This window comes from Portunus trituberculatus, chromosome 38 (genome assembly GCF_017591435.1).
Source record: "Portunus trituberculatus isolate SZX2019 chromosome 38, ASM1759143v1, whole genome shotgun sequence".
Taxonomy (NCBI): domain Eukaryota; kingdom Metazoa; phylum Arthropoda; class Malacostraca; order Decapoda; family Portunidae; genus Portunus; species Portunus trituberculatus.
The window spans coordinates 10,607,595-10,618,112 of NC_059292.1; the positions used below are offsets into that span (position 1 = coordinate 10,607,595).

At 33.0% G+C, this 10,518-nt stretch overlaps 1 protein-coding gene across 3 annotated transcripts in view; it reads left to right on the forward strand.

Annotated features, from left to right (window-relative positions):
- The first annotated feature begins 363 nt into the window (after window positions 1-363).
- The window catches only part of LOC123514710 (calcitonin gene-related peptide type 1 receptor-like), a 38,396-nt gene continuing 28,241 nt past the window's right edge, over window positions 364-10,518 (forward strand). Inside the window, exon 1 of one of the 3 annotated variants that reach the window (XM_045272778.1) lies at window positions 364-440. The gene's annotated coding sequence lies outside the window, so the exon portion shown is untranslated. Of the gene's footprint in view, window positions 670-10,518 lie in introns of all 3 variants that reach the window. The other 2 variants (XM_045272779.1, XM_045272777.1) reach the window with 2 other exon arrangements.

Here is a 10,518-nt window from a genome sequence, read left to right on the forward strand (position 1 = left end):
CAGCCTCGGTGGAGAGAGGGTGGTTACTCTCCAAGCTTCGTTATCTCACTCACTCGCTCTCCCTCATCCAAATACCACTTCCTGCTCATCTTTTCTCTTCCTCTTCTTCTTAATTTTCTTCCTCCTTCTCACTCGTCTTTTCCTCGTGAGAGAAATAAGTTGCAATTTTCCTGGATTTCAAGGATTAAAGTTTTGTGATTATAAGTGTGAAAAAAGTGAATGATCTTAGCGCTCTCTCTCTCTCTCTCTCTCTCTCTCTCTCTCTCTCTCCCAAGTGGTGAAAAAATAAGAAAGTTACTCATACGCTCTTTCTAACAGAGAGAGAGAGAGAGAGAGAGAGAGAGAGAGAGAGAGAGAGAGAGAGAGAGAGAGAGAGAGAGAGAGAGAGAGAGAGAGAGTGAGACGGGGGAAGGGAATCTTCAATTTTGGTGTTCAACTCCGTAAGTGTCTCTGATTCGTGTGTGTGTGTGTGTGTGTGTGTGTGTGTGTGTGTGTGTGTTTGTGTGTTTGTGTTTGTTTAAGTGTGTCCATTTTGGTGCGTACAGTTTAGGTGTAATCCTAGACTTTTTCTCCAGTACTCTCTCTCTCTCTCTCTCTCTCTCTCTCTCTCTCTCTCTCTCTCTCTCTTCCATCATACTCATCATGAGAAATCGTGTACTACTTTCGCTGGTAAGTTATAACAAGATATTTTCATAGTTTCATTCTCTCTCTCTCTCTCTCTCTCTCTCTCTCTCTCTCTCTCTCTCTCTCTCTCTCTCTTGATGGTGTCCTTAGGGTACTCATTAGTTTTTTTCAGCGGGAGAGGGTAAAGAGGAGGGAGAATGAAACGTGATGAAGGAAAGGTAAATTTCATAAGAAAAGAATTTATCCTTTTTCTAACTTTATTACTTTTAATTTCACTGTTCTTATGATAGGCATTATTATTATTATTATCATTAGTAGTAGCAGTAGTAGAAGTAGCAGCATTTGTAGTAGTAGTAGTAATAGTAGTAGTAGTAGTAGTAGTAGTAACATTATTTTCATCATGATTATCACCATTATATAGTGTTTCTCATCATCTGTTCCTTTGACATCATGCAGAAAAGTGTGTTCGTGTCCGCGTCGCTCCGTTCCTTTCAATCACCTGCTACGCCATGCAAGGAATACAGTGGCAGTATTTTCACTCATGACAAAGAGTCGACGGGGTTATTGATTGATTGGTTAAAAGAGACAAAAAAACAAAAGGAATGTGCCTCAATATCACGGTCGTTTGGTGCCTGGCGGGTTCAAGAGTGTGTATGCTGTGTGAGTGAATATGTGATGCCCTGCCTCGCTTCATCCCGTGACTGATTAACGGTCTGGTGTATATTGGTTGATTAGTGTTATTGTTTTTATTGTTACTATTATCATTATTTTTTATTATCACTATTATAATTATTGTTATTATTATTATTATTATTATTATTATTATTATTATTATTACTATTATTTTTATTATTATCATTATTATTATTACTGTTATTATTATCATTATTATTATTATTATTATTATTATTATTATTATTATTAATATCATCATTATTATTGTTGTTATTGTTATTATTGTTATTATTATTATTATTTACTATTATTATTATTGTTATTATTATTATTATTATCATTATTATTATTATCATCATTATTATTATTATCATTATTGTTATTGTTATTATTTATTATTATTATTATTATTATTATTATTATTATTATTATTATTATTATTATTATTTTATTATTATTATTATTATTATCATTATTATTACTCCTATTATTATGATCATAGGTTGTTGTTGTTGTTGTTGTAATAATTGCTGTCATCATCAAACAATTTTCGCAGTTTATCTCGTTCGTCCCTTATGATTAATTAAGTTTAGAGAGAGAGAGAGAGAGAGAGAGAGAGAGAGAGAGAGAGAGAGAGAGAGAGAGAGAGAGAGAGAGAGAGAGAGAGAGAGAGAGAGAGAGAGAGAAATGCAATCTCTCTCTCTCTTGCTCTCTCTCTCTCTCTCTCTCTCTCTCTCTCTCTCTCTCTCAACTACATTAGATATAAGGAATGAAAGAGGTAGAGGTCGCATCTATTTATGAACAGAAGCATATAATTTGGTTTTGTATTGAATTAGCACTTAGATTGATTTCATCACCGAGAGGCTTCCTGTCATGTACATTGTACATACATCATTGATCGCAAGTGTATTAATGCAAACGATAGTAAGCATGAGAACAACATGAATGTGCCACTTAAAAGTACAAATCACTACTATCAACTTTCTAGTATAGGAAAACAACAAATCTAATAAAATTTTGGCAACTCAATTTGTTTGGCTAGTGTATTGTTGTACGGTATAGTGTCTAACCAAAACAAACATCCGGGTGGCCTCTCTTAGATGAGCTTCACAAACACTTTATTGGAAAACCAATTAATTTCTGCTGCAGTGTCCATGCCACTATGTCATGAACAATGGATTAAAGTAACTGGACACTACAACAGCTGTATTCCTCTCCCGTTACGCCAGAGCAGTCCTGAGAGATGTTTGTTTTGGTGTTCGATTACTTTGCCATATCGTTCGCTTTGTGAAAGAGATACTAAAATATCTACGATAGTAATCATATCCATGTATCACGACGTTATGTCATGCTATATAATAGTCAGATTTTTTCGTCAATAGATTTTACCTGTAATATGCCGTATTTAAAATATTATTCATACAGAATTTCGAAAATAACACAATAATCAAACTTCTGTGCATCTGTATGCACAAATGATTTACAATAGCAACATTCTAATTTACCTCATGCCACTAGGGGACATTTAATAGTGACCACATATTGCGGCTTCAATGCGGAAACTCCCCATTGATACGTAATTTGAGTTATTCTCATTTTCTGGCAGTTTACATATATTTGTCTCTTCTCTAATTGTTGCTGCTATTATTATTGTTAATGTTGTTGATGTTGCTGTCCCAAGAATAGCTAGAGCTGTCAGCTCCAGACATTATTATTTCTAATATTATTTGTCTATTATTATCATCATCATTAGTAGTAGTAGTAGTAGTAGTAGTAGTAGTAGTAGTCGTAGTCGTATTAGTAGTAGTAGTAGTAGTAGTAGTAGTAGTAGTAGTAGTAGTTGTTGTTGCTGTTGTTGTTGTTGTTGTTGTTGTTGTTGTTGTTGTTGTTGTTGTTGTTGTTGTTGATGATGATGATGTATCATTATTATTGTTATTACTAGTAGTAGTAGTAGTAGTAGTAGTAGTAGTAGTAGTAGTAGTAGTAATAGAAGTAGTACCAATAGTAATAGCAGTAATAGTAGTAGAAGTAGTAGTAGATGTAGTAGTAATAGTAGTAGTAGTAGCAGTAATAGTAGTAGTGGTATCATTATTATTATTATTATTATTATTATTATTATTATTATTATTATTATTATTATTATTATCATTATTATTACCATTATTATTATTATTATTATTATTATTATTATTATTATTATTATTATTATTATTATTATTGTCATCATCATTTTGTTATCATTATTATTATTATTATTACTATTATTATTATTATTATTATTATTATTATTATTATTATTATTATTACCATTATTATTATTATTATTATTATTATTATTATTATTATTATTATTATTATTATTATTATTATTATTATTATCATTACTAATATTATTATTATTATCATTATTATTATCATTATTATCATAATTTTTGTTGTTGTTATTATTCTTTATGTTATTGTTGGTGTTGCTACTACTACTGCTGTTGGTGCTGCTGCTTGGACGACGGAAATACGAATGTATGGTAAAGAAGTGGATGTGTGCAAAGTGAGTTTTTATTGGCGAAGCGCTTGAACAAGCAGGAAGTGAATGTTTGGATGGGAACGTCTCCCAAGAAGTGACCTCGATAGAAGAAACAACACCTCTCCTTATCCAAATATTCCTTTCCTGATTGTTCAAGCGCGTGGCCAATACAAACTCACCTCCCACACCAATACTCCTTTACCCTACAGTTATATCTTCCTAGTAGCTTTCTTCTCCCATCAAGTACTTCCAACCTCACTCTCATAAACTATTTTGTTTCATTCGTCACCATTCACTCTTCCAATATGTTTGTTTGTTTTCATTCATTACAATCATTTTGTAATTTACGTCCCCTGCTCAGGTGTTCATACCACATCGTTTTCTTTGGTGTCTTCCGCCCAACTACATTTCCTACTTTAACTTTCATCTCCCTCATTCACCCATCCATAAATATATCAAATAACGACAAGAACATTACACATCCCTATCTCACTCCCATTCCTATATCAAAAGTCTCCTTTATGCCTTCCTCTTCCCTCACATTACGTTTCCTTCTCTGTAAAGCCTTAACTCATCCACTAATTGGATTCTTACTCATAAATCCTCAGAATATCCGGAAGGGGTTCTGTTTACCGTATTTGCTTTATCTAGATCCATAAATGCTGCATTGAACTTTCCACTCTATCATAAGCAATCTTCCATCAGCATTTTAATTGCAAAAATCTGATCCGCAATTTCTTTTACTTTCCTTAATCCTCCTCCTCACTAACATTCACCTTAATTACTCCCATCATTCTCTCAGAAAAACTTACCAAAGATTTTACTTGCAAAAAGAAAATAAACTCAACACCGTATAACTGTTGAACATATCTATGTAAAGTTTGACTTTATATAGGAAAAATTGCAATGCTGCACTCGTACATACTTATATATATATGAATGTACATGTATATATATATATATATATATATATATATATATATATATATATATATATATATATATATATATATATATATATATATATATATATATATATATATATATATATATATATATATATATATATATATATATATATATTATCATCATACATGTGTGTGTGTGTGTGTGTGTGTGTGTGTGTGTGTGTGTGTGTGTGTGTGTGTGTGTGTGTGTGTGTGTGTGTGTGTGTGTGTGTGTGTGTGTGTGTGTGTATGTATGTATGTGTATTTACCTAGTTGTATTTACCTAGTTGTAGTTTTACAGGGCCTGGGCTTTACGCTCGTGTGGTCCGTCTCAATATCTACACTTATCCATTTTTTCTTTAAAGCTATGCACACTCTTTGCTGACATCACTTCCTCACTCAAACTGTTCCAAGTCTCAACACATCTTTGCGGGAAACTATATTTTTTAACATCTCTCAGACATCTTCCCTTCCTCAATTTTTTTAATATGCGATCTTGTGCTTCGAATGTCATATTCTTCTCTCAGAATCAGTTAATCATTATCCACTTAATCCATTCCGTTAATCAATTTGTAAACTTGTATCAGATCCCCTCTCTCCTTCTCTGTTCCAGGTTGGTAGATCCATAGCCTTTAGTCTCTCCTTATATGTCATCCCTTCAAATTCTGGAACCATTCTTGTAGCCATTTTTTGTAGTCTCTTCAACTTCCTTATGTGTTTGTTTTTATGAGGGATCCACAAAACTCCTGCATATACCAATTTGAGTCTTATTATAGTACTTATCAATTTCTTCATCATTTCTTTGTCCATGTAGTGAAATGCTAATCCAATATTCCTTAGCAAATCATATGTCTCTCTGAAAATTTTATCAATATGGCTTATCGATTGTTTTCTTCCATCGTCACTCCCAAGTCCTTTTCCTTTTTACTTTCTCTAGTTCGCCTCCATCTCCCATCTTATAGATTCCCACAGGTCGTTTTTCACTCTTTCCCATTTCCATGACATGGCTTTTGTCCACATTGAATTCCATCTCCCACTTTTTACTCCATTTCCAGATCTTATTTTGGTCTTCCTGCAGTATTTCACAATCCTCTTTTTGCTTTATAACTCTGCACAGTTTCGCATCGTCCGCAAACAGATTTATGTAGCTGTTCACTCCCTCTGGCATGTCGTTTATATATATGAGAAAAAGTATTGGCGCCAATACTGACCCCTGTGGCACTCCGCTTTCTGCTGCTTTCCACTTGGACTTCATATCTTTAACTACCGTCCTTATTTCTCTCCCCCTCAAATAATTTTCTATCCATCTCAATGTGCTTCTTTTTAAGCCACCCTTCTCCTCTAACTTCCACAGTAATCTTGCATGTGGCACTTTATCAAATGCCTTTTTTAAATCCAAATAAATACAGTCAATCCATCTCTTTCTCTCTCTCTTATACTCTATCAACTATTCTAGAGTAGAAACTCAGTAAATTTTCTAAAACCAAATTGGCTATTTGATAATAATTTGTTGTCTTCAAGAAACTCGATCCATTGTTTCTTTATTACTCCTTCCCACATCTTGCATATTACACTAGTTAGTGATACCGGACTGTAATTTAAAGGTTCTTCCTTCCTTCCTTTCTTATATATGGGAACCACCTCAGCTCTTTTCTATTCTACTGGTACTGTTCCAGTTTCTATTGAGCATTTTATGATGTTGTATATAGGACTTGTTAGTTCTTCCCTACATTCTTTTAATATTCTTCCTGAGACTTCATCCGGTCCCATTGCCTTCTCTTCATCCAATTCCGTCATCAACTTTTTTATTTCAAGCTTGGTTACTTTAATCTCTTTCATATAGACAGTCTCTCTATTACCCTGTGGTCTTTCAAATTTGGATTCCTTAGTAAAGACCTCCTGAAATTTACAATTTAACAGTTCTGCCATACTTTTGGGTCTTCCACCATCCGTTCTCTCCTTTTAACCTTTCTATTGTTTCTTTTTGCCTTATTTTTCCATTTATGAATCTGTAGAACAATTTTGGTTGCTCCTTACATTTTTCGACAATGTCCTTTTCATAGTTCTTTTCCTCTTCCTTCCTCACCTTAGCATATTCATTTCTTGCTGTTTGAAGTTTTCCTTATTTTCTGGATTTCTATTTCTCCTCCACCTTTTCCATGCTCCATCTCTTTTCTCCTTTGCCCTAGCACACCTTGCATTAAACCAATCTTTCTTTCCTTCTTCTTTAGGTCTATATTTTGGGACATATTCCTGACTCCTGTTTTGTATATTTCCAAAAATAAGTTATATTTCTCTTGCATCTCTGAGTTTTCCATCTCCTCCCAGTTTACGTTTTTAAAATAGTTCTTGAGATTCTCAATATCAGCCTTTCTGTAATTTAATCGGTCTCCTTTGTATGATTCGTCTCTATCTTCCTTTCCTCTTCTATATCCATTTCTAATATTACATGGTCACTCTTTCCCAATGGGCACTTATATCTTATATCATCGTTCATTTGTATACCGCTTGTAAAAACTAGGTCCAATCTCGCCGGCTCATCGTTTCCTCTGAATCTTGTGTTTTCCTTTACTCTTTGGTCCATCATATTATCTATCATTAGGTTCAGGAATCTATCTCCCAGGCTTCTTCCTCCATACCACTTTCATAATTTTCCCAGTCCACTTCTTTACAGTTGAAATCTCATACTAATATCGCTTTTCTCCTTTCTTTAATGATTCTTGTTAGACTCCTTATTGTGTCATCTATCATGTCTTTATATTCTTGATTGGTCCATGAATTTGTTTTGGTGGCACATATGTTCCAATGATTGTTAACTTTTTTTTTATATATATATATATATATTTTTTTTTTTTTTTTTTTTTTTTTTTTTTTTTTTTTTTTTTCCTCCTCCTCTCTATATATATCTCTATATATATTATTATTTTTTTTTTTTTTTTTTTTTTTTTTTTTTTTTTTTTTTTTTTTTTTTTTTCTCATTTAATCTTTAATTTTTTTTTTTTTTTTTTTTTTTTTTTTTTTTTTTCTTTTTTTTTTTTTTTTTTTTTTTTTTTTTTTTTTTTTTTTTTTTTTTTTTTTTTTTTTTTTTTTTTTTTTTTTTTTTTTTTTCTTTTTTTTATTCCTTTTTTATATATATATATATATATATATATATATATATATATATATATATATATATATATATATATATATATATATATATATATATATATATCCTTGCAACCTTCTGTTTCTCTGAGTTTTGTCGTTCTATATATAGTATAGTATATAATATTTCTTCTGTTGCTGCTTGTGATTTTAGTAGTATCTTAATTGGTCTCACTGTTCCTTCTTGATATGGTCCCATTCTGTGGATTTCTTCTACCTGTTCTTCTAAGTTTTCTCTATCCTTGTCATTTAGATTCTTTAGTGAGTGTTTCACTGATTTCTTTCTTCTTTTTCCCTTCTTGGTCTATATTTTACATTTTTTCTTTCAAGCCAAATATGATTACACTCTTTTTTTCTGCAATATCCCATACTAGATTTTTTTTCTTAATTACTCATATCATTTTGTTTGCCATATTCTCATCTCTTTCTTTTAACTGTTCCTGAAACACCTGAAAATTTTCCTTGTCTTTCTTATCTTGGACTCTCCATGCCTGTACTTCTTTTTTTTTTTAATCACGTCCTGTACTCTTTCCTCTTCTTTGTTTACTAGATCTTTCAGCTCCTCTTTTTCTTTCTCGGCTTTACGGAGTCCTTCTTCCATCTGTTTCTTTTACTTAGCTACTTCCTTTTTCAGTTCCTCGTTTTCTGCTCTGTGTGTGTTTCACTGTTTGATCTGCTGCAGTCTTTGACGAGACAGCCAGACGTTACCCTACGGAACGAGCTCAGAGCTCATTATTTCCGATATACGGATAGGCCTGAGATCAGGCACACACCACACACAGGGACAACAAGGTCACAACTCCTCGATTTATATCCTGCACTTACTCACTGCTAGGTGAACAGGGGCTACACGTGAAAGGAGACACACCCAAATATCTCCACCCGGCCGGGAATCGAACCCCGGTCCTCTGGCTTGTGAAGCCAGCGCTCTAATCACTGAGCTACCGGTCGTGTGTGTGTGTGTGTGTGTGTGTGTGTGTGTGTGTGTGTGTGTGTGTGTGTGTGTGTGTGTGTGTGAAGTTGTGAACGCACACACAGAAAATAAAAGGAGAGAAAATTTTAAATATTATTGCAGGAAATGAAAATGAGATAGACAAAATGGGGTTATGAAGTTAGTTTTGAGAGTTGCCTTAGTAATGACTCAGTCCCTGTTTATATCGCCTCTTCCCTTCCATAAAACTCCAGGCGCAGCCACCCAGACTGCAAAAAGTTCTGAGAGAGAGAGAGAGAGAGAGAGAGAGAGAGAGAGAGAGAGAGAGAGAGAGGAAATATTTTACTAAATAGAATAATCTCTCATAAGTTTATTAGTTACATTTTAACATTATCATTATCATCATTATTTTCATTATTATTATTATTATTATTATTATTATTATTATTATTATTATTATCATTATTATTATTATTATTATTATTATTATTATTATTATTATTATTATTACTATTATTATTATCACTTTTATTATTAATATGATGATGATGATGATAATATTCATAATCATCATCATCATCATCATCATTATTAACATCATCATTATCATCCTTCCTCCTCCTTCTCCTCCTCCTCCTCCTCCTCCAGCTCCTCCCCCTCCTCATCCTCCTCCTTTTCCATCATCATCATCATCATCATCATAATCTTCATCATTATCACCATGGTTACTACCGTTATCATTATCACAACTAGTTTTAAGCCACGTAGCACAACGCACGGTTCAGACACCACCAGGCGAAAATGTGAAACGTGACAAAAGTTATCCGCTGTCTAATCAAAGTGTGATAAAGAATTCTAATTTTCATTTTAGCTTCCTTGTGTTACCGAATTTGCATATACCATAATATATTTCTAGAGGCAGTCATTAAAACAAGCAGGTCTTTTCATTTCGTATGTTATAAGATTCCAGATTTCTGTTGTAGGAGCTAAACAGATCAAATATTGTGACAAAATACCGTTTTTCTAGAGGGATTGGGTAGATGAGTGGGTTAGAATCTGTAGTTTGTCACAGAGGTAATAGAGGCAATAGAGTGCGCAAACAGCAACGAAGGGAACGTGTGCACACAAAAAATAAAGCGTTTGTTGTGTACTCGCTCAAGGTAATTGTGCACACGGAATGTTTGTTGTGTATACTCCATAGACGTACGCACACACACTGACACGCACACGTCCGTACACACTGTTTAAACAATGTGTTATTACCTTACAGAATGAGAGAGAGAGAGAGAGAGAGAGAGAGAGAGAGAGAGAGAGAGAGAGAGAGAATTTTGTTTTATCTTTTCCCTTTCCTTTCAATATTTTTTCTTTTAGTTTTCCACTTTACCTCCCTTGCATCTTCGCCAATCAATCTAATCTCTCTCTCTCTCTCTCTCTCTCTCTCTCTCTCTCTCTCTCTCTCTCTCTCTCTCTCTCGATATTCTGATGCTTCTTCATCTTCTTCTTACTAGTAGTAGTAGTAGTAGTAGTAGTAGTAGTAGTAGTAGTAGTAGTAGTAGTAGTAGTAGTATTGTTATTATTATTATTATTATTATTATTATTATTATTATTATTATTATTATTATTATTATTATTATTACTATCATTATTGTTATTATTCTTATTATTATTAG